Genomic DNA, 25,846 nt, shown 5'->3' on the forward strand with positions numbered 1-25,846 from the left:
TTCTAGTTGCCCCAATCGTTGCTCTATCCCCGATAATCTTTCTAGAATTGGAGAAGTATATGTCCTAAATAAATGCCCAAGAATGTCAAGAGAGGGGACATGTGTCTGGAGGTCCAACAGTCCACCACTCGAAGGTTCTAAGCCCGATATTGGGGCAGACGTTGCGGGAGGTGGTATTGTTTCTTGGGGGTCCATCTGGATCTCTACTGGTATTGAGACTTCCTTTGGTTTGGGAGCAGAGGCTAGGTTCGCCCCTTTACCTTTACCAAAGTCTGAGTGACTGATCTTGCCTTTAGAAAGGGAGCCCCCCCCCCCTACGTCTTTTAGTTGGTGGCGGACGAAATACTTTTGGGACTTCCAGTTTTCTTGGTAAATTCCTAGCAATAATTTTGGTAAAACGCGGAGTATCGGATGGAGCTTCTTGTCCTGCACCAGTAGTTCCTGGTGATAGTGTAATACTAATTGGTATGCTATTTGAGAGAACTATTGGGGAGGGTGAGGGGGAAGTATCCCGTAGAAGTACAGGAATACCCTGGGTAGCAAGGGGATCCTCGCTGTCTGGGGCTGCACTTAGAGCAGAAATTAAAGTCTGGGGAACTGTTGATGAAGAAAGTCTGACTTTGATCCCTTCTATAGAGCGACGACGTTCAACCCTACGTTCAGCCAGTGCAGTTTTCCTATCCATCTCAGAGGTGGATTTTTTTAAGAAATTGTCTAAAGTGCCTTTATTAGTGTTACCCCCCACACTCTTCAGCAATGGTGAATCCATAGTAGTGACTATTTGCAATGTCTCCTGTTCCCAAGATAAGGACTTAGGAATAAACTATGAATAATACTCCTACGGCAGGGCAACGAATTGCAAGTAATCAAAAGCTACAGCAATGGTAGTATGTTCACAGCATAAAATACAGCAAGATACAATGAAGCGAGGGATTTAGGGGCAAACACCCCGCCCAGGCTCCTACAGCCAACTAGCGGCCAGTACCAAGCTCTGTCCAACACGCAACCCGCTTCTCAGAAAGCCCATACTGCTCTCATAGTCCTCAACAATGAAGGGGGCGTGTCCGCTGCGGGAAGAGACTATAGATGCTAATTTGACTCGCAGTCCCGCAGCGGTAGAGAGGCGGTAAGCGGCACGCCTACAACCCCCGCACGGCACCCGTGACGCCCTCACAGCCCCAGCAACGGCACACAAAGGATTCCAAGTCCAGTGGGGCAATGGTCAGCAGAGAAACAAACAAGTGAGTCCATATGAAAAGGGCTTAGTGAGGTGGCCCGGTCCGGTCTCTCACGTGCTCGAACGGCCTCAAACGGCCCGCTCTTTGCCCGGTCTTCGCCCCGAGCTCCGTCCCGCGATGCGGTGGGGCTTACAGCTGTAAAGTACGTAAAATCAGAGGGCGTGGCCACCGGGGGAAGAGGCACCAGCTGTGCAAAGAAGAGAATGATGGTCCTCGCAGTCCCCCGGTAGGCTCCTTACAAAGTTTTCACCCAAGAGTCCTCGACCTGGGCTGACACTGGGAGCGTGTTAGAGATCCGCCGACTGCGGAGCCGCTCACACCAGCTGCAGCAGCCCCAGGGAGCAGGCAGGAAACGAAAAATGCCCACAAACAATCCTTGTGGCAGTAGGATCACAGAATGAGCAGCACCCACGAAGCGGGTGGCGCGAAAGGTATTTCAGGCTGAAGTCAGGGGGCGTGGTCGCCGGGGGAAGAGGCACCAGCTGTGCAAAGAAGAGAATGCTGGTCCTCGCAGTCCCCCGGTAGGCTCCTAACAAAGTTTTCACCCAAGAGTCCTCGACCTGGGCTGACACTGGGAGCGTGTTAGAGATCCGCCGACTGCGGAGCAGCTCACACCAGCTGCAGCAGCCCCAGGGAGCAGGCAGGAAACGAAAAATGCCCACAAACAATCCTCGTGGCAGTAGGATCACAGAATGAGCGGCACCCCACAAGTGAAGAGGTTAGAACAGAGTCAGGGAGCACAGGGCCCGGACAGGGGGTAGAGACAAACAACAGTCGAGGCGGGACAGAGGAGAGGAAACCGTAATGGTAAGAATGTGTTTTGACTACTGAATTTTGCCTTAATAAGGCCACGTGGTGATTATTTATGGTGTACTGAGTTAGTGGTACGTCTCAAAATCTGAATACATACAGTATAATTGTCTCTGCATTAAGTAAATCAAGGCTGAATTCCCTACTGTCTGTAGTGTAGATGGAAAGCTGAATTCAAGTTGTAAACCCTGCTGCCCGCAGTGTAGATCTTAGGCAGTAGTCAACACAAACATCAAGGAATGTTTTTTGTCGCATCCTTTAACAAAATCTGAAGTCTTATAGTACAATTGTCTCTGCCTTAAATAAATCAAGGCTGAATTTCAAGCTGTCTGTAGAGCAGCCACGGTCGGCAGTAGGAGTTCCTGCAGGGTGGTGATGTGGGGAGGGGGAGGGGCATGGTGGGGGTAGTAATGTATGGATTATAGAGTTTAACAGGTAAGTAAACATATAAAGAAATAAAACAAATTTTGTTGCGCGCACTGCATCGCATTTGGTGACGCACTGCACGCAACGAAATTCATTTTATTTATTTATATGTTTACTTACCTGTTAAACTCCGTAATCCATACATTACTACCACCCACCCTGCCCCTCCCCCTCCCCACATCACCGCCCTGTGGGAACTCCTACTGCCGACCACGGCTGCAGTAGTGTAGATGCAAAACTGATTTCAAGTTGTAAACTATGCTGTCCGCAGTGTAGTTCGAAGGCAGTAATCAGTACAGACATTGAGATATGTGTATTGTCGCATCCTTTAACAAAATCTGAAGACTTATACTACAGTTTTCTTTGCCTTAAATAAATCAAGGCTGCATTTCATGCAGTCTGTAGTGTAGATCCAAATCTGAATTCAAGTTGTGAACCCTGCTGTCTGCACTGTAAATCGAAGGCAGTAGTCAGCACAGATATCGCTGAAGAATTTTTGTCACTTATTTTAACAAAATCTGAAGACATAGAGTACAATTGTCTCTGCCTTACATAAATCAAGGCTAACTTCAATGCTGTTCGTAATGTCGATCCAAAGCTGAATTCAAGTTGTGAACCTTGCTGTCCGGAGTGTAGATCGAAGGCAGTAGTCGATACAGACATAAGTCTGCGGTGCTGTGGTGCTGAGTTCGCAATGGGCCTGTATCGAGGAGGCACGTGGTCATGGTGGCAGCCACGTGGCAGAGTGAGGACCTTTGCTGTGGCAGAGTCTTTTCTCTTTGCAGAAGTGAACCACGCCCAAGGCGTAGCCTAATTATTTATACTCTTACGCTGGAGTTGCGTAAATTGGACCAGCCCACTCCGCTTCAGCTTCAAGGGGGGGGACAACACAGGTACATTACCGAGATATTCCCCAGAGTCTGAGATAATATGGTTGTGTCCACTGTGCAGTACACTACACGTATCAATAGTATATCTACACACGGAAAAGTTTTTGGTTTGTATAGTGAGTTCTGTATAGCATTTCACCGGTAGTCTTGGCATTGTGTAAATTATTGTTGATGTGCGTGTGTCCTCCCTTATACATTGTTAGTTGCCACATCTCTAAACATTGAGCTAGTGTGCTGTTGAGGGGATATATTATTTTGGGAAGGTTGGTTGTTCTGTTTTGCGCTGCCTCTGAGGTAGTAGAGAGGGAGGGGTCAGGAGGGGTGGTTGTAGTGGTGGTGGAGCTGGGTGTTGTGATTTTGTTGTGTGTTGGAAGTGCATAATTAGTACTTCTATCACATATTCGTCTTTAAATATGGGTGTGAGTTGGATGTAATTCACGCAGTACATAGTCAAAGTCCTTACACTAGTTAAATGTTGATATTAATTTGTTAGTGGTAAATGGAACTATCGCCTCTTTTTTTAGGTAGCATTGTAAATTTGTTTTTTTGTTGAAGTATGGGGAAGTGGTGTTTTTTTTTGTTTTTTTTCTATGGGAACGCCTAGTTTGTATATTATTAACGTTAGTTGTGGTTCTGGTTTGTAGCGATTTTCTTGGAGGAAGGAATCAATTGAAGAGTGGAAATATTTGCAGTTTTTACTAGGTTGAGAACGGGATGATAATTAAAAAAGATAGTGATGGAGCAAGGATTCGCACGTAAAGAGACTTGCTCATATTCAAGAACCTCGAAATAACCTTATTAATTAGTAATCAACATGTTTGTCTTACTAATTTGATATTTTCCCTTTTACATTGGGTGTCCGAGAGAAGCTGGCTTATGTGTCTACTAAACTAATATGCTTGCATCTAAAATGGCGGCTGCTACGCTGGAATTTAGACTGCGCATGCAATAGTCATACCCAAGTGACCTGACATATTCGTTGTCTTGGTGGGAAACTGTTCGCATCTGCGCACCTGAATTAAGATGGCTGCTTTATGTTCTCACATGCAAGAAGCTTGCACTGCTGATTGCGCCAAGCTGTTAGTTTGGCCTAATTGTAATGCAATAGATAAAAATAAGGTAATGGGTATAGAGTAGAAGTTCATGGTATACAGTGAAATCATTTATTCTGTGTTCTAAAACTGTTTCCTTTTACCTTTTATGTATCGTAATCTTTGGGCCTAAGGGACGGGAATACTCCGTTTTGAAAATCCTTCTACACACAGCACTCTACAAGAGGAGGGCTGAAGTCATTTGACATTGAAACCCAGCCAAGACAGTCACAGCCAAAATGCGCCTGAGAAGCTGAACTTTGCCCTTACTCGCAGACGCCAGAGTGTACCTGTTGAATTACAATGTATTTATTAATAAAGCGACCATTGTTACGTGGAATACAGAAGTAATGTGAACCAGAAATTGATGGGCGGGAATGTAAAAATTAATATTCAATGCTGAAGTATCAAATATTTAGGTGGTGTGTCGACCTCTCCTCCTCTCTTGTCCAATCGAAATTGGGGATCCTTACACTTGCAACATTGGGGGTGGTACACTGACCTGGAAAACAGTATAACTAAAGTAGGTTTAGCTAGAGAATTTGTCCGACTTGTCCGAATAGCTGACCTGTCACTGACCCAACGCACTCAATAGCTGATCGAGAACAGAGGTGCTGCGAAGCACTCTGTCAGAAGACTCGCTGACCCAATCGGGGTTCTGGGACCTGAAGTGCTGGCGAAGCACTTTGCTGGGAAATTCGATAACCCAATCGGGGTTTTGACTGATAGCTGCAGAGAGGGAGTAGCGCAGGCGTTGCAACTGAACTGCAGGTGCTGGTCTCAACTTTTGGTGGTCCAGTTCTGATCCAAATCTGGCTTTCCTGTCCTGTTTCTGACCTGCACTTGCTGACCTACTGGCGTTTGCAACTTTCGGGGTTTCTGTCCTTAAGTGACCCGTGGCCAGGGTTGGTCTTCACTCCGCTTTAGGTAAATATACATCTGTGTGGGTAACAAATAGTATCATTTTCGTCCTTTTCTTACCCTCCCTGAATTTTGCTAAAGTCTTATTTGCTCCTTTTTCTTACCCTTCCCTTGTGACAATTAATAAAATCGTATATCTTGCCGTTAATAGCATGTTCCATTTTTCCCCCTCCTTAGAGTTGGATGTTAAATGCTATCCATGAATGTAAAGAGGTTTCCTTTCTTTACCCTCCCTTTAAAGAAACTGAAGTGGTTATTCTGAATAATTAGCATGTTCCATTTTCTTACCTTCCCTATAGCTACATGGTCAATTTAGTTTCGTCATTACAATTGGTGTTCCCTCTTTTTACCCACCCTCTTGAAATCGATTAAACTGTGACATGTCCTTTATTTTTCCCGTCCTTTAGAAAATATCATTGCAAGTCTGATTTCTAGAAGTTCATTTCAGTATGTTCCTTGTTCTTACCTTCCCATTAGAATTCTAAATGGTTGGCATGATATATCTTTTGCATAGTTATACGCTATTTGTGATTCTGATTATCGATAATTTGCTTACTGTTAAACGTTGGCTCATGACTTTTGATGAAGATTAGATAAAGGTTTTCAAAACTTCTCGAGTCTGTGGTTATTATATGAGTGCATATTGTTGTCTTGCTACCATACTTATTATGCTAGACTCCCTGATTCCATAGGTTCACAGATACCTATGACCAGGAGTGTAAGTCAAGGGTATAAGACCTAGGAAGTACAAATATCTGGTAGTTAGTGCCCAGGTTACCTGATCTAAGAAATTGTGGTTAATTTGAATATGGGCCTAAGTGAGTATTTGGCAAATGTATAGTCGGGTGACCTGCGCACTCTCTCTAGAAAAAAACAGATATTCTTAATGAACATTACAATTAGGAATTATCATTTAAAAAACCTTTGAAATTCACTGAAAATCATGCAGGTTATAGTTAGGAATTATCATTTCACTTATGACATTTGAGATGTTATCAGTGATGTCACTGATCATGTAATGAATAATGTAATATGCGACATCATCACCAGTGGATTGCGGGTGCGAGAGTTACAGTTAGTACAACTAACTATAACGGAGGAATTTCAATGGTTTTGTATGAGTGAAATGTCCAGCTAACTATAACACCCCTGAAACCTATGTTTTTTTCAGTGAATTTCTAAGGTTTTTTTAAATGATAATTCCTAACTATAACCTGCTGAAACCTATGGTTTTTTCAGTGAATATATACATATTTATTATCGTAGGTTTGAGAATAACAAACTCTCAGGCCACACAGGAATGCTCAGATACTCAGGTTAATGCTTCACGTAACGCGTTTCGTCTGTCCCGCAGCCTTGATCTAGGTGTGATCAAGGCTGCTGGACCTCCGAAAAGCGTTATGTGAAGCATTAAACTGAGTATCTGAGCATTCCTGTGTGGCCTGAGAGTGTCTTATTCTCGCGTCTACGATAATTAATTTGATCTGTGCACTTCGTCGATGCACGCACCACCTTCTTAGGGTCCAGAGGTCCAGCAGAAGCAACAACACGTGGAATATATATATATATATATATATATATATATATATATATATATATATATGTTTATGTATTTGTAGAGGACCAGCAGAAGCAACGACATGTGGAATATATATATAATGTATATTTATATATATATAATATTATATATTATATATAAAAATTTATTTTTTACCATAGGACATACTCAATCTGCACAACTAGATAAAACTGACAGGTGTGACAAAGGTGCACAAATAGCTGCCTCTAAAGAAACACTAGATACCAACTCACTGCATACTTTTCTGCTTCACAATGCTTGAGTTATCAGCATCACAAGTCATAAGTAAATTCTACTACAGAACACCGTTAACTTGCATCACAGGGTCTGCGCCAGATACATGATTGCAATAAACAACAAGGTGAAGGATGAAATGCATGGATTAATCTCAGTCATTATTAATCACTCAGAGCTGAATTCCAGTCCATGGTTTTTCACCCACCATGCCCCTCTAAACAAAGACCCATCTTATCCAAATCAGTTCTGAGCCTACTCCACATTGGAACCGTCCACCCCGAAATGCCAGACCAAAACCACCCTGGGGTTTCTTATGCTCGGGTTCAGAGGGGGTCAGGCTTGGCAATTCTGACTAGAATGTTCTTTACTGAGCAGAACAAATAGTGATTTGCATATAGCTGGGTACTATATTAGGTGGCATAGTCGGCAAAAACTATGGACTGAGATGAGAGCTTAATTAATTTCCAGTCACTAATATTAATTCAAGTATTCCACCAATCACCTTTTTTGTGTTTCTTAGTGAGATGCCCTGAGTGTGTTGGGTATGTCCAAACATAGGCCCCCTGCTCACTGTGCCATTGGAACTAAGCTGCATCCTACTGACAATACCCAAATAAGCAGAAACTAGTATGAAAGTGTTCATGTTCTGGTTCAGAGGGGCATGATCTGGCAGTCAGACTGGGATGTTCCTATAGGATATAGATTAGGGCTAATTTACATAGGGTTGGGTCCCGTCTGAAGTGGCATGGTGGGCAAAACACAACGGAATAATTATCAATGGGTGAGAACAATTCAAGCTTTTCACCAGTCACTTCTTTGTATTCTACATATATCAATGATCAGCATCACCTGCTTCATCTCTTTGCCTTCCATCATGGCTCACTCTATACAGACGCAAGTTCCCACTGGCTGCATCTATGTAAGACTTTGAATGATGACACCTAGATATGTAAGGAAAAAAAATGAAAAATTAGATACATAGATGATATGATAAGATAACTTGTGTTCAATGTGATTTGTATTATATTACTTTCTCTCTAATATACCCATTGGAAAGAAGTTCCAGTTTTGGTTGATACACCCAGGTGTGCCAACAAACAGAATGTATGTGTAATTAAGAAAACTGTTAACCAATTAGAAATGTAAATGACATTATTTTGAGGTTGCTAACACAGTAAGCCTTAAATGTGCTCGAGAAATAATTTATAGTTACATGGAGAAGTCTGCAGCTTGTTTTGGCAGTAGTGCAAATGTTCTCATATTGTTATATTTTATGTTGCTTTATGGCGCTTATTTCCAATCTGAAGTTCATGCAAGAAGATTAAGTGTGCAAAGAAATGAATTTATGAAATATATTTCAAAGTTGTTATTTTAATTTTAGTGGAAAGTTATATGAATGTAATTAATGCCCGCACAGAAAGTCATAGTTTAATGGATTTGTATTTTAATATAAAGACATGTGTCTGGACTGAAAGCGATAGAAAATGCTTGTATTGGAGAAACCGCGAAATCATTGGTTTGAAAATTTTAAACATCAGTGTTGATTGGTTGAAGAAAAATAAAAGACGCAGAAGTATTGGAGTAATTTTGTAAACAAAGCGTCTACTATTATAAGATTACTGAAAGGTTTGCGGGGTATATGTGGTATCCAAGTCATCCAGATACTCGACCTGATCCAAGATACCAGGGGTTTGCTAGAGATCAGGCGATAAGAGGCAGACCACGCATTATGGGCCCGATTAGGATGGCGGACGGACCAGCGTCCGTCCGCCACCCCAGAGGTGGAGGGACCGTCCATAGGGGCTGTGGCGTTCCCTTCTTCGGAATTAGGGTGTGACCGCCACCCTGGCGGTCACATCCCCTATATTTAACATTGCGGCGGGTGCTGCTTCAAGCAGCACCCGCCGCAAGGTTAAATGTGCATATTTTCCTTTGCATGCATGAAGCGGCAGGCACCGCGTGCACCCCCCAACACCCCTGGGGGTTGCAACGGGCCCCCATACTCAAACTCCACATGCTTTTCTACGGCAGAAAACCCGCAGTGGAAAAGCATGTCTCCCCCGGCATCCTAATATGGCTGGCGGTGTGTGATAGACACCGCCACCATATTAGAGCTTTTCCGCCGCGGTTGGAAGGCGACCGCGGCAGAAAAGCGGCGGACGGAAAAATTACCCCCCAGCCATCCAAATCTGGCGGGGGGTCTTTTCTGTGTCAGCCGTGGTGAATCCGCATCCTCCGGGCCGGCGGTGGCTTCCGCCGGCCCGGAGGATGCGGATTCACTGCGATCCTAATCGGGCCCTATGCATGGAAGCAAGAGAAAAATGTCAATTGTAGACAGAGTAAAGAATTACTTTAAAAAAGACAAGCCCATTAAAACTAGAGAAGGAGTCATCATTCCACCACCGAACACTCCTGCATCATTTATGATGTTTGATAGAGGGTTCCACTCTTGTGTATGGTTAGAGAACTGGGTGGAATATACTAAAGATGATGGAATTTTAGCATTTCCCTTAGAAGGTACATTTAATGGAAGAATGTTGTTCAACTTGAGGACTCGAATGAATGATTTACATCGAAGACCTAGAGTATCACAATCTGAGGCATTAGAGGAATGGGAAATCGAGCTTTTGAGCGAGACAGACCCAGAATTGACAAAGGGTTAAATCCAAAGGTACAGAGAGAAACCAGAGATGAACAAATGAAACAATGGAGACAGAACATGTTAGTTGAAGGATTATATCCTGTATTAACTCTAGAAGAATCTACTGGAGGTAAAAAGACTGAGAAAACAAAACATTTAATGACCAGTGGTGATTCAGACGATGATTACATGGAGGACTTATTAATGAAGAATCCACCACCTTATAATGAGGAATCCAGAGTAGTAAATCTGAATAACCCATTTTTTAAACCTCCTTATAATGACGGACCAAGTACAGTAAATCCAAGTGCCCCGTTTTTAAAGCCACCTTTAATCCCACAAGTGGTGCACGAGACCTCAATAGAGAAGGTATTGCAGGAAAGGGAAAGAGAAGTGAGCTTATTCAGAAAATTTCCCAGTTAAATCCGAGTCCTGAAGCCCTAACAATTCCGGTAACTATTGGCCCGGTGGTCCCATTATATGGAGACAAACAGACCAGTTCTAAAACTCCCATTCTAACTACACCAGAAGTTCAGCCAAGAAAAGAGCCCGTAATAATAGACGACCAGGCGAGTGAATGTGAGTCCGTAATCTCCTTAATGGACTTACCAATAGAAGAACCAGAAAGTAGTTCGATTAGAAGAGCTACTCCATTAAATTCGAGAGAAGTACAGATGGAGACATCATCAGGTACGAGAAGTGCAACTGTAGTGAATCCTGAAGAATTAGACAGATGGTCACGAGAAATAGAAAAGCCAAAAACCCAGTCGAAACCATTGGACATTTACAAATTAAGAATTGAATTAGAGGAACTAATGGCTGGGAATGTGGGATTGGACAGGTTAAACACTTTTAGTGAGGAAGAATTGTTATTCATTTGCAAAAGCATTACCCGGAACACAAAGGTGTTTCATGAAAAATTATTGGACACTGCAAACAGCATGGGAATCTACATTGGTAAATCTAAAGTATTGCAAAAGCCATACCGAGCAGAATTCTCTGACAAAGATTTAGAAAACATGAATGTGTCAGGAAGAAAAGTGCAGATAGGAGAACTACTAAACCTGTTACAAAAATGGGGAGAATTAGAAAAATGGAAAGCCAGGTGGGCAAAGAAAAAGGAAGAGGTTCAATCAAGACAAATGACTTCAGAATATGTCTTAAAAGAAGCAGAAAAGGTGATAAAATTATGTCCTATGCGAGAAGGAGCAGGTGGAGGTTATGTACATGTGCCATGGTCCCGACAAGATATTGTATCATTTACAAATGATTTCCCAAAACTGCGCGAAAAACCTGTAGAGTTGTACAGGTAGGTCGAAAGATTCGTGAAAGTTTCAAAATGTCTTCTGAAAGATCTAGACGGATTTTTTGACATTGTAGTTCCCGTAGATTTGTGGACAGAATGTAAAATTGCTGTTGATTGGCCTACTGAAGACTACCCCAGAGACCCAAAGACAGGGGCACCTTCCGAGGATGTAATGAAAAAATATAACCAGGTGATGGTGTACCTAAAAGGAAAGGTGCCTGCAAAGGAGACTGACTGGACTAGGATAGATAGAACCACTCAGAACCGAGATGAAACTGTACATGCATACTATGAATGTCTGTTGCAGGTGTTCAAGCAGTACTGTGGACTGGACAATATCGAAATGAAAGACATGACCCATTTAATCTATCGATTTGTGTTAGGGTTAAGGCCTGAGATTTCACAGTGGATCAAAGACAATAAAATTTGTTGGCAGGCTAAACCAATTGACGAAGTCCTTAAATATGCTAAGTACTGTGAAGATGAGCTAGAAAATAAACGAAAAGACTTAAAAGAAAAGGTCATGTGGGCACAGGTAAAATTAGCAGAGCAACAAGAACAGCAGTTAAACAAAATGACTAGTAACCAGAATCAGGGAACCGGAAATGGGGGAAAGCCGAGGGGAAAAATGAGTAGAGAAGAGGCAAAGAAGAAATTCCCCTGCCACGGGTGTGGAAAATTGGGGCACTGGAAGGACGAGTGTAAGGCTGTGCAGAGTGGCAATGTGCAAATTAATGATTTAAATCCACAGACGCAGAATAGAGTGCCACGGAAGACCCAGCAGCAGGTAAGACAGAATCAGTTGCCTCATGCACCTATGCCAAAATATAGGAGCAAAGCACAACAGAGTGTAGATACCACAAATTGGGAAGGAAGGGAGAGAAGAGATACAGCAACTTCACAATTTCTATTGAATGGCACATTCCTCTGTGACAAACCTTACTGACGGTGCCTGAGGGAGGTGGACGAGGAGTGCGTGCTTGGCGCCTCCTTGCCGGTGGACCAGTCAGGGCCATACATTGAAGGAAAGTTTGAAGGAAATGATGTCACCTTTCTGTTGGACACTGGTGCTACCCGTTCTACTGTGAGAACAGTGGACGTTCCAAACCTACCTCGGGAGAAGCAATCCAAGTAGTGGGTGTTTCTAATAAACAGATTAGTACCCCAGTTACAGAACCTATGGAAGTCAGAATAGGTAATTGTAAAGAAATGCATAGATTTGTTGTCTGTGATTCAAGTCCTGTGAACTTGTTAGGACGAGATTTGTTGTGCAAAATGAATTGTACCATCTTTTGTACTCCAAATGGCGTTGAAATTTAAACCCCAGACGTAGACGAAATGTATAAATTAATGTTAGCAAAACAGGAGACAGAAATTAACCCCTTCGACGCTGATGACGGAGCGGTTCCGTCATCAGCGTCGGTTGGGCTGTGCTGATGACGGAACCGCTCCGTCATCAGTACAGCCCTTGGTGGGAGCACTGGCGCTCCCCCCCCTGGCATCGATCGTGGTGCTTTGTCCTGGGGTGGCAGCGGAAGACTTTCCGCTGCCACCCCCTGGCCCCCCCACACTTCCTGGTGACGTCAGCGTGCACAGCGCGCGCCGACGTCATCAGGAAGCGCTGCACGCGCTGGAAGCCAATTGTTTCCAGCGCGTCCAGCAGCTAGGGTGAGTGTTTGTGCTCCGGTGGGGCGGGGGGCCGTTTCTTGGTGCCTTGAGGCATCGGGGGGGAGGAAACAGTGTTTCCTCCTCCCTGATGTCCCAATGCACGGCATTCCTGGTGCACGATCGCGCACTGTAAATAGTGCAGGAAGCGACCCCTTGGGCAAGAGTCGCTTCCTTTTGGGGGCTAATTATGTTTCAGACTTTTCTGCCCCCCCCCCCCCCGGGCAGATCGGCCGTTTTTTGGGCCACATCTGCACCCAGGGGGGCAGAGAAGCCCACTAAACACCAGGGATTTAATTATATTTATAAAGGAAGTGACCCCTTGGGCAAGGGTCGCTTCCTTAGGGGGCACATTTTTATTAGACTCTTCTGCCCCCCCTGGGGCAGATCAGCCGTTTTTTTGGCCGATCTGCACCCAGGGGGGGCAGAAAAGCCCACTAGACACCAGGGTTTTGAGTATAATTACAAAGGAAGCGACCCCTTGGGGAAGGGTCGCTTTCTAGTGGCCTATAATTTTTTTAGACTTGTCTGCCCCCACTAGACACCAGGGATTATATTATATTTATAAAGGAAGCAACCCCTTGGGCAAGGGTCGCTTCCTGGGGGCAATATAAATATTGTAGGTTGTTCTGCCCCCCCCTGGGGGCAGATCGGCTGTTTTTGTTTACCGTTTCTGGACCCAGGGGGGGGATAGAAAAGCCCACTAGGCTCCAGGGATTGTTTTTTTTTGTAGGGCGGACCCCTTGGCCAAGGGTTGCTTTCTTGGGCCCATTTGTTTTTAAAAGTATGTTCTGCCGTGTCTTTATTTGGCCTCTCTGCCCTCCGTAGGGTTGCTTCCAGGGGGCCCACGTTTATAATGATTTATATTCTGCCCCCCTTGGGGACAGACACCCCATTTGTGACATACCCTGTGACATAGCCTGTTGTAATGTGTGTTGTTTTTGTTTCTTCTAATGTGTATTTTTTTTTTCTCTTTAGATTGTTGCAGTGTGCGGTTCCGTTACTGGTGGTTCTGTTGTTCTGCTGTTTCTGTAGTTGCATGTGTTTGGTAAGAGACCTCTTTTTTGTTCAATTGTAATGTGACTGTTTATTTTGCAAAGTGTGTAGTAATAGTGGGATATCGTTGCCTATTTGCTGTGTCTTTGCAGAGTAGGTGCTGGTGAGTGTAGTTGTCTCTTGTAAGTGAATTGTATATTTTTTCTAAATATAGATATTTGTGATAAAGGCTTACATTTTTTATCTTACTTTGCACAGTGTTGGGGTTGTTGAGTTGTTTGTGCAGACCAGACATGGTGCAGCCGGCATTGCCTGAATTTACTGATGTTCCAGGGTGTAGGGTGAACACTGAAAACTTTTTGCCTATTGATTTTTTCAAGTTGTTTATGGATGATGTGTTTTTGGCAGAGATTGTAGAGCAGACTAATTTGTATGCTGAAATTCTTTTGAGGGTGAACAGTGCCAGCCTTAAGCCCCACGCTAGAGCTACCCGGTGGACTCCCACAAATTTGGAGGAGATGAAAAAGTTTTTGGGTTTAACTTTTTTGATGGGCTTGCTTAGGAAACCATCAATGGCTTCATATTGGTCTACTAGTCCCTTGATGGCAACAGCTATATTTCCGGCAGTCATGAGTCATGATAGGTATTTGCTTCTGCTTCGGATGATGCATTTTGTTGACAATAGTCTTGCTTTGCCACGAGATCACCCGGATTGTGACCGTCTTTTCAAGATTCGGCCTGTCATTGATCATTTTGTTGAGCGATTTCCTGAGATCTTTTATCCTGGGAAAGAAATTGCAGTGGAAGAGTCTTTGCTGTTGTTCAAGGGCCTCTTGGTATTTCGGCAATACATTCCTAGTAAGAGGGCACGCTATGGAATCAAACTGTATATGCTGTGTGACAGTGAGACTGGATATGTCTCTAATTTCAGGGTGTACACTGGTAAGGAATCCAGGATTAAACCCCCTGGTTGTCTGTCGACTTTTGGAGTGACTGAGAAAATTGTGTGGGAACTTGGTCGTGGATTTTTTAACAAAGGCCATCATTTGTATGTCGATAACTAATACACTGGTGTGCGGTTGTTCAGGGAATTGGCCAAAGTGGACACTGTTGCTTGTGGCACAATCCGCTCAAACCGTAAAGGTTTCCCAAAAGAACTTGTTTGTCGAAAGCTTGCTCGGGGACAGTGCAGTGCATTGCGTTGTGAGGAGCTTCTAGCTGTGAAGTTTTCAGACAGGAGAGATGTCTACATGTTGACTACACTACATGATGAAAGCACTGAACCGGTGACTGTTTGGGGTCAGGTTGCAGAAGTGCGCAAACCTGTGTGCATAATGGACTACAATAGGCACATGGGTGGTGTTGACAGAGTAGATCAGAGGTTGGAACCGTATGCTGCTCTTCGTAAGGCTTACATTTGGTACAAGAAGTTGGCTATCCATCTTTTCCACTTGGCAACCTTTAATGCTTTTGTTGTGTTCCAGAAATCTTGTCCCCAGTCAAAGATGACTTTTGTAAAGTTTCAGGAGTCTGTAATAGGCAGCCTTGTTTTAGTGGAACAGGCAAGTGTTCCTGGAGTTGGAGTGGTGGAGGATGTTGCCAGATTGAAAGATCGCCACTTTCCTGATCAAATTCCTCCTACAACCTCAAAAGACTTTCCCAGTCGGAGATGTAGAGTCTGTTGGCGAAGAGGTTTGCGGAAGGAGGTTCGTATGTACTGCCCCGACTGCCCTTCAAACCCCGGGCTGTGTGTACCTGCTTGTTTTAGATTGTACCACACGCAAAAGAATTTTTGGGAGCATCCACGAGTGGTAAAGTGAACTGATTGGTCTTTATTCTTTATAACTTATTGTTCAGTTTTAAAGTTGGTATTTGTGTAGTCTTTTTAGATTTAGTTGTTGAGTTAGTAGATTTGTATCAATTTGCAATTTGTTTTTGTTTCTCTTTTATTTAAAAAAAATCTAAAGTTTGATGTTGGTTTGCGTGTAGTGTCCATTGTCTGACGGTGTGCATGATTTGGCGCTTGACTGCCGGTGTCTGTGGACTGGTGCTTGTCTGGCGGTGTCTGTGGACTGGTGCTTGGCTGGAAGTGTGCGTGGTCTGGTCTTTGGTTGGCGGTGTGTGTGCTCTTGCGCTTGCCTGGTGTTGTGTTTGGATTTGTCCTTGGCTGGTGATGTGCGTGGAGTGGTGCTTGGCTGGTGGTGTGCGTGGAGTGATACTTGGCTGTCTGTGCACGGAGTGGTGCTTGGCTGGCGGTGTGTAGAGTGGTGCTTGGCTGGATGGTGTGCGTGGAGTGGTACTTGGCTGTCTGTGCACAGAGTGGTGCTTGGCTGGCGGTGTGTGTGGAGTGGCGCTTGGCTGGATGGTGTGCGTGGAGTGGTACTTGGCTGTCTGTGCACGGAGTGGTGCTTGGCTGGTGTTGTGTGTGTGGAGTGGCGCTTGGCTGGTGGTGTGCGTGGAGTGGCACTTGGCTGTCTGTGCACGGAGTGGTGTTTGGCTTGCGGTGTGTGTTGAGTGGCGCTTGGCTTGCGGTGTGCGTGGAGTGATGCTTGGCTGGTGGTGTGTGTGGAGTGGCACTTGGCTGTCGGTGTGCGCTGAGTGGTGTTTGGCTGGCGGTGTGCATGGTCTGGTGCTTGGATGGTGGTCTGCGTGGAGTGGTGCTTGGCTTGCGGTGTGTGTGGAGTGGCGCTTGGCTGGATGGTGTGCGTGGAGGGGAACTTGGCTGTCTGTGCACGGAGTGGTGCTTGGCTGGCGGTGTGTGTGGAGTGGCGCTTGGCTTGCAGTGTGCGTGGAGTGGTGCTTGGCTGGTGGTGAGTGTGAAGTGGTACTTGGCTGTCGGTGCACGCTGAGTGGTGTTTGGCTGGCAGTGTGCATGGTCTGGTGCTTGGATGATGGTGTGCGTGGAGTGGCGCTTGGCTGGCGGTGTGTGTGGAGTGGTACTTGGCTGTCTGTGCACAGAGTGGTGTTTGGCTGGCAGTGTGTGTGGAGTGGCGCTTGGCTTGCGGTGTGCGTGCAGTGATGCTTGGCTGGTGGTGTGTGTGGAGTGGTACTTGGCTGTCAGTGTGCGCTGAGTGGTATTTGGCTGGCGGTGTGCATGGTCGGGTGCTTGGATTGTGGTGTGCGTGGAGTGGCGCTTGGCTGGCGGTGTGTGTGTGGAGTGGTACTTGGCTGTCTGTGCACGGAGTGGTGCTTGGATGGTGGTGTGCATGGAGTGGTGCTTGGCTTGCGGTGTGTGTGGAGTGGTGCCTGGCTGGATGGTGTGCGTGGAGTGGTACTTGGCTGTTGGTGCACGCTGGGTGGTGTGGGTGGACTGGCGCTCAGCTGGTGGTGTGTGAGTAGTTACTTTCTGTTGGTCACTACACACACTGCTAGTTGAGTGACACTCCACGCAGTCCATCATTTTGTGTAGTTGCAGTGTCAGAAATGTGGGCGTGTGAAAGTGATGGGCCCTTGAATGGCGCTGTCTGCTAGTGTGAGTGTTGAAATGTGATGAGTCCGCGGCTGGCGGTGTGAATGTTTTGTATGTGTCACACGTACGAAAGGTGTATGAATGGCCTGTAAAGAGGTTGGTGCCTTGACGTGGCTTTACAGCTCACGAGCTGTGAGTCAGTGGTTCAGTTTATCATACTTTCAATTATACGCAGTGTATTTCATTTTTGTGAAATTACTTGCGAATACAATTGTATGTACTAAATCATCACTCACCCTCGTACCAAATCCAACCAGTATGTGTGTGTGCTTGCGGATTAGATGGCTGTGCAGTAATATTTGTCTTTTTTCTCTTTCTGAAGTAGGGTGTACCTTGTCCCTTATTGTGATTGTTGTAATGTGTTGCTTTTCCTTCCGGATGGTGTCAATGGTCTGGTTTGTATCAGGTATGAAAGGTGTGTGAATGGCCTGTAAAACGGTTGGTGCCTTGTCGTGGATTTACAGCTCACGAGTTGTGAGTCACTGGTTCGATTTTTATGCATATATTTATTGACAGAGCATTTCATTTTTTTGAAATATCTTGTTAATAAAATTTTATGTACTGAACCATCACTCGCCCTCGTGCCAAATCCAACCTGTATGTGTGTGTCTTTGAGGAATAGATATCCGTGCTTGAATGTTTGACCTTTGAGTAACTCTGTTAAGGTGTACACTATAGCTATAAATAACTTACTAAATTTAGATAGTATTGTTTAACCATGGGAGTATATGGTCATGTCTTTCTTGTGAATTCTATTGTTGTTTTTTATCCACAATCTCCTGCAAACTTGAAATTGTCTGTCACAATTTCCATGCAATATTGTCCCAAGAATCGCACACTCTCAAATTGAAAACTTAATTAATTCAAAACAATTTGGTTTTGCAAGGGGGTTCCCATGAGTTTTTGGCCCGGGGCATGGCGGGCATCTTTGGAAACTACCAAACCCAACAGTTCTGAAAACTAGACACCCGGGGGAGTCCAGGGAGGTATGGCATGGGTGGGTCCCCCAATGTTTTCCTACCCAGAAATCCCTGCAAACCTTAAATTTAGGTTAAAAAAAACACTTTTCCATACATTTTTGGGTGGGATCTCCCTGCCGGCACAAATGTCCTACCACCCAGCGTTTCCCTTGATCTCCAGAGTAAAATTATACCTCACTTGTGTGGGTGGACCAAAGGCCTCTGACTAAGGTGGGGTGCTTAATTTGTCAAACCTAAATACTATATTTTTAAAAAATGCATTTTTAGCCTGTTCTGCTTTGGGGCACCCACACAAGTGAGGTATCATTTTACTCGGGAGAACAAGGGAAACGCTGGGTGGTAGGACATTTTTGTCGGCACGGAGATCCCACGCAAAAAAGTTTGGAAAAGTGATTTATTTACCTAATTTTTGTTTGCAAGGAATTCTGGGTAGGAAAACATTGGGGGACCCACGCATGCCATACCTCCCTGGACTCCCCCGGGTGTCTAGTTTTCAGAACTGTTTGGGTTTGGTTTGTTATTGTCTGCCTGTTTTAAAAATGGGTGGAAGCCTACCCCACACACAGGAATGATAGCATCACTGTAGCTAAATTGTTACTTAGGGAACATATACCTCGTTACGGTTTTCCAGTTACAATTGAATCAGATAGAGGAAAACATTTCCATAGTGAAATAATAAATCAAATTTGCGAACCATTCAAAATTACGCAAAAACTGCACTGTGCATATTGCCGAGAGGCTTCCGGAGTGGTGGAACAATTAAATGGCACTATCAAATCAAGATTGGGAAAAATGTGTGAGTCAACTCAAATGGAATAGCCAGATGCTTTGCCCCTTGTTCTGATGGGACTTAGAAGTATTCCAGACCGGAACACAGGCTTGAGTCCCCATGAGATACTGATGGGAAGAGCAATGCGGCAAGCATGGGTGCCAGGATTCAAACTGATAAGCATATCTGATGATTTAGTACTAGAATACTGCAAAGAACTGGCTGACCAAGTGCGTTCTATCTCTCACCAGGTTGGGGAAGACGCCGTTGCCAGACCAGCAACTCCTGCACATGACCTGAACCCAGGTGATTGGGTAGTGATAAAGAAACATACTCGAAAAACTTGCCTTGCACCAAGGTGGGGTAAACCACGACAAGTAATTCTGGTTACCACCACAGCTGTGAAATGTGCAGGAGTGCCACAATGGATCCATGCCAGTCACACGAAGAAAGTGACTGAACCTGATGAAACTGAGGCTGAAGGTTGTGCAGCTAAAGGGTCTCGAGAAATTGATCCACAAGTAGCTGAAAAGGAACAACCGAGCACCAGTCAAGATGATTGGGTCCCAGTAATCGACCTGACTGTAGACCCTGTGAGAACAAGAAGACAAACCTATTTATACAGACGGTAAACAGACAAAATATCGACTAAAAAATATTGAATGGACATAATATCGAGTCCAAAATATAGGCTGGACAAAATATCGAATGGACAGAATATAGACATCAAAAATATCGTTTTGAAGGTAAGTAATGTAATATCGAATTTTAAATAATAGATAGTCAAAATATCGAAGTACATAATATAGGTCAATAAAAATATCGATAATTTTATAATATTGATTTTTTTATAGTGTATTTTATGTGTTAAACGTGTTTATTTATGTTATAATGTAATTTAATTAATGAATTTAATGTTATTTAAAGTTTGCGTAATTTAATTCTGTAGCGGGTTGTGGGTTTATAGGGGAATAGGGGAATAGGGTGGGAAGTAATTTAATTATAATTAATTAAATATGTAAATGTATTTATTGATATTTGTTTATAATTAATTCTTTTTTTTTTTTTTTTTTTGGTAATCCTCATATACCATTATTGGAAGGCTTGATGGGAAACTGGTAACCTTCGCGCTATTTGGTCGTCCTGATCCGGCCCTTGTTGTTATACTTGACCAGAAGCGGGATAGGTGAACCTGATCCCTCAAGTAGCCACTGCTTTCCCATCCATACTCCGTTTTGCAGCTCTACTGGTGCCCTGTGCTACTTTGGAGTCAAGGGAACCGGCAAGGCCTCAGATAAATCAGTGGAAAACCAGTCAACTGTGTCAACCGTGTTGCCATGCCTCGAGGGCCGCCCAAACTTTAACCAAACTTGTGGGATCACATGCCAAATCAGACTTGCTGGTAACAATGATTTGTCGTAAGCAGCATGGAAAAGTGGGGGGGGGCTGGATCCTTCCAGGCTCTACATATTTCTCGCCTTGCAAGGAGGATGACATAAAAGACGAGTTTTGTAGAGGGGTCATTGATATTGTAGCCCATACTTAGCCTCATCAGGATGGTAGTTATAGTTATTGCAGTGGGGACACCGAGAACCTCTCCCAAGAAGTCGTTGACCTTCCCCCAATAGCCTTTCAATTCGGGGCAGTCAGCGAACATGTGAACATCGTCGGCTTCAGGATGGCTGCATCTCGGGCAACAATGCTCTAGCTTGGTGATCTTCGCTAATTTCTTTGGGGTTATATAAACCCGATACATAGTATATAGGTGATTTCTTTTTAGCGTCGCGGGTTTAACTACTGATTGTAAGATAGCAAAGGAGTCAAGCCACCAGTCTCTGAGGTTGATGATATCCGTGGTTAACTTGTTCATCCAGAGTTTTTTTAGTTCGGGTTCAGTTACATCATCTTCCTCGAGCAGCGATGTATACCAGTATGCGATTTGACTCTTCCACCTTCCTCTTCTAGTTACTGTGTCAAATTTGGGGTTTGGGGTTTTATTGCCCTCACTTCTGGTTGACCACCAACCAGATAACTGGTAGTATTTGAACCTGGTGAGTGATCCCCGTGTCAAGTTAAAAAGAGCGTCCCATGTCAGAAGCTGGGTTCCTTCCTGTAGGTCCCCCCAGCATTCCAGTCCTGCCACCTTCAATGGTCGAGACAGTTGGTCGTCAAGACAAGCTGTTGTCCCAGGAGAATCCCATATCGGGGCCTGTACTGCATAGGAGGGAATGCTAAGCCTCTTCCTGACAAATACCCAGTTTCTAACTGCAGTCCCCAGAATCTTAAGCCTGACCTTCTTGAAGAACTTTGGGTCCCCAAACTTAAACAAGAAAGAGTCCTGTCCCTGGGGGATATCCTGCAATAGTGCTAGAAATAATACACCCATGGAAGTTTGGTCAATTTTGCCGGCCATTAGTCTGAAGTGTTTAAAGTGGAAAGCGTGGCAGTGGATAGATAGATCTGGAAAGGCTAATCCTCCAGTCTTTAAACTTCTTCTAAGCTTTTTCCAAGTTATTCGTGGGGCTTTAGTGTTCCAGATAAAGGACCCCAATTTCCCTTGTAGCTTCTTAATTGCTGTCAAAAGAAAGGATAAGGGTATTGAATTAAATAAAAAGGTGATCTTGGGGAGGATAATCATCTTGAGTAGGTTCACCCGCCCAAAGATATTTATGGGGAGAGATGACCAGCGATGGAGTAGGGCTGTAGTATCTTTTATAACCCTATCCAGATTAATTTTAGGAATGTCCTCTATCTTTTTGACTAAGTGTACTCCCAGATATCTCATTTTTGTCCTGCAACCTGCCGTCCCTACCCCCTGGTTCCATTCCATGATCTCAGTTTTATCCTTATTGATTGTATACCCAGAGATCTCACCAAAACTTTCTGCTAGTTGTATTAATCTAGGTATGGCTACTCCCGGGTTTGAGGTGTACATCAACAGGTCGTCGGCGTAAAGTGCAAATTTTAATTCTAGGTCGGCAATCTTAAATGATTTAATAAGGGGGTCCGACCTGAGTAAGCAAACAAAAGGCTCAATGTACAAATCAAATAATTAATTCTTAATTAATTTTTATTTTGTAATTAATTAAATGTTAATTGCCAATTAGTTTTATTTAATTGATTAATTGATAATTATGTTAATTTAACTAATTTATTTTCTGTAGCGGGTTGTGGTTTTATAGGGAAATAGGGTGGGAAGTAATTGAATTATAACTAATTAAATATGTACATTTATTTATTGGTATTTTTTATAATTAATTGTTAATTATTTTTTATTTTGTAATTAATTAAATGTTAATTGCCAATTAATTTTATTTAATTGATTAATTGATAATTATGTTAATTTTACTAATTTATTTTCTGTAGTGGGTTGTGGGTTTATAGGGGAATAGGGTGGGAAGTAAATTAATTATAACTAATTACATATGTTAATTTTTTGGGGGTATTTATTAGATTTTAATTGTTAAGTGACTTTTTAATTACTAAATAATTAATTGTTAATTTGTAATTAATTAGTATTAATAGATAACTAATTGTAATGATTAATTTAAATTAGTATTTGTAATTAATTAAGTATTATATTATATTACATTGGTTATTACTTTTAATTATTTTTTTATAGATATTAATATATATATATTTTTAAATAATATATGAAGTATCTACTTTCCCTACTGTTGCACTCACTGGAGTGGGAATAGTAATTTTTACCCCTACGCTATCCAACGCTTTCCCTACTGTTGCACTCTCTGGAGTGGGAATAGTAATTTTTAGCCCTACGCTATCCAACCCTTTCCCTACTGTTGCACTCTCTGGAGTGGGAATAGTAATTTTTACCCCTACGCTATCCAACGCTTTCCCTACTGTTGCACTCTCTGGAGTGGGAATAGTAATTTTTACCCCTACACTATCCAACTTTTTCCCTACTGTTGCACTCTCTGGAGTGGGAATAGTAATTTTTACCCCTACGCTATCCAACGCTTTCCCTACTGTTGCACTCTCTGGAGTGGGAATAGTAATTTTTACCCCTACGCTATCCAACGCTTTCCCTACTGTTGCACTCTTTGGAGTGGGAATAGTAATTTTTATCCCTACGCTATCCATCACTTTCCCTACTGTTGCACTCTCTGGAGTGGGAATAGTAATTTTTACCCCTACGCTATCCAACCCTTTCCCTACTGTTGCACTCTCTGGAGTGGGAATAGTAATTTTTACCTCTACGCTAGCCAACGCCTTACCTACTGTTGCACTTTCTGGAGTGTGAATAGTAATTTTTACCCCTACGCTATCTAACGCTTTCCCTACTGTTCCACTCTCTGGAGTGGGAATAGTAATTTTTACCCCTACGCTATCCAGCCCTTTCTCTACTGTTGCACTCTCTGGAGTGGGAATAGTAATTTTTACCCCTACGCTATCCAACGCTTTCCCTACTGTTGCACTCTCTGGAGTGGGAACATTAATTTTTACCTCTACGCTATCCAGCGCCTTACCTACTGTTGCACTCTCTGGAGTGGGAATAGTAATTTTTACACTTCCGCTATCCTACAGTAATAATATTGGATATTTTTTAATTATATTATGTTACTATATATATATGTTTTAACAAATATGATTGTAATTTTTTTTAACTTTAATTAATTATTTAATTATTATAAGGAAATTTAAGTATTTTTACGTATATTTTAGTAATTAATTTTTAATATTAATTTAATTTAACATTGTTTTTAATAAAGTCGATATTTTTATAAACTATATTTTTGTAAACGATATTTTTACTCTATATTTTTGTACTTACCTGTTTGTAGATACAAAGTCGATATTCTGTCTGTCGATATTTTGTCGACAATATTTTTGCTGGTCGATAGTATGTCCCTCGATGTTATGTCAGTGATCCATATAGACAGTGGGAAAGTGAGGGTGAGACAGGTGTAGAGGGAGATACTCAGATCGTCAAAATCCAAATCAAAACTGATACTGAGGAGGACCAGATAGGGAAAGAGCAGGTAATCGACACTCCTCCGAGAGCTCCTGAGCCTGAAGAGGGACAGATAGAAATAAGGGCAGAGGTTCAAGTGGAAGATAATCAAAAGTTCGAAGAGCTTGAACAGGACCAGACAGGAATAGATAATTGTGTTCAGGAAGAAGAAGACGAAACAAACCAAAGCCAAATCCAGCATAAACCTGAACAAGGCCAGTTTAGTGACCAGGTGGAAGAAGCTGAAATAAGACCTGGACCTAGTCAGTTAGGGAGAAAGACAATCTTAAAACAAATGGCCACAACTGAATGAAAATAAAAGAGCATTCAAAGAGGGCCAAGACACAGTGCCAGTTAAAAGACTCAGAAAAGGAGACAAGTTGCCTAGATTTGTGAAAAGACTGAGACAATCAACGAAGAACCTGAGCAGGTGAATGAAGTCTCAAGTCAAGCTGACCCGCCTGTGATACAAACCAGAAGAAGGACTCCCCGAATAAAAAGACTAAATAATTAATATCAAAGCCATGAATGGACTTATCTTGTGTTGGAAGACTTTGAAAACTTGGAAATAAGTGACGAAAGTGATGAAGAATTGATTACTGACCAGACTGACAAAGAAGTGAGACCGACCTGTAATCCACACAGGGTAAAAAGGCTGTGTAAAGTTACAAAGAGGGGTTGAATCTCCTTCGAGTCAAAAATGGCTGATCCTTCTGTTAATTGAAGACCGAAACGAGGTTGGTTAAAGACATGTTGTAGAATATGTTTATATAGTGTAGCAATAGTACTTATACTTTGGATAGGACTAAAAATAGCTATTCCTTACACGATGAGTAAAGACACAAACCTGTACCCTACTAGTCAATTGCCAAAAGATACTGAAGAGCTACAAATTAGAGATACACCACAAGTAGTAGATACACAAGAAAGAGCACTTAGCCTTAGAAAAACAAAGGTAGACTTAGAAGCACCAGATGAGAAAGGACTGCATTATAATAGAATCAAAAATAGAACTCATTTAAATGTATTTGCAAACTTGTTAGTACACTATGTAGAAGCAATGGAAATAGAGGGCTGCTATGTCTGTATGAAGCTGCCTACCTCAGTAGCTGAGGGTGTGACGTACCACCATCTGCCACTAACCTATGGAATTTCATGCAGTGTTTTAGCTAGTTTATTTTACAAAAGAGGACCTTTACAGTATTACTATTCCAACTTAGATGTGATATTTTCTGAACTACCTGTACGTAGAAGCCTAAACCCTGTACATACCACTAGAGATGTGGCACGTTATATGAGTGAATATTTCCTAACTATAGGTAAAATAAACATAGATGACGCACACAAGAATAACTTAACATGTTTATTATAAGAAAAAGAGAAAATATTTTTGAACATGGTAGAGAAAAGAAGAGAGAGTTTCCAAAAGAAAGCAAATGACAAAAATCAGAAAGTTCCTAAATGGGCTGAAAGCATAGGGAGCGCCTCAAATGGTGGGGATAATGCTGCTATTTTGCTGGATTTTGAAAAGAAGGGGAAACTTTGTCTTCACAGAGAAAGATCTAGTTATTATAACAATATATTCATAGGTTCCAGTGAATGTAAACACAATTACAAGGTAATTGGTGGTTGGGGTTTTAAAAATGGGACAGAACCTGTGTTCCCCGCAATTTATTATATATGCGGGAACAAGGCATATTTCAAATTACCAGATCACTGGTATGGAAGTTGTTATTTTGGTATTGTCTTCCCAAAGATATACCATGTGGGTAAAATCACTGGAAGCAATGAAAGAACTAATGAATTAGTGCGTAGTAAAAGAGAAAGTGTTGGTGAAATAGTAGGTGATATTT

At 42.8% G+C, this 25,846-nt stretch overlaps 1 long non-coding RNA gene across 1 annotated transcript in view; it reads right to left on the reverse strand.

Moving 5' to 3' along the window:
* Positions 1-25,846, reverse strand: part of LOC144819884 (uncharacterized) — a 207,845-nt gene that overhangs the window by 44,383 nt on the left and 137,616 nt on the right. Inside the window, exon 5 of the long non-coding RNA XR_013607607.1 lies at positions 8,042-8,133. This is a non-coding gene — a long non-coding RNA (uncharacterized LOC144819884). The remainder of the gene's footprint in view (positions 1-8,041; positions 8,134-25,846) is intronic.

This window comes from Lissotriton helveticus, chromosome 2_1 (genome assembly GCF_964261635.1).
Source record: "Lissotriton helveticus chromosome 2_1, aLisHel1.1, whole genome shotgun sequence".
In the NCBI taxonomy this organism is placed as follows: domain Eukaryota; kingdom Metazoa; phylum Chordata; class Amphibia; order Caudata; family Salamandridae; genus Lissotriton; species Lissotriton helveticus.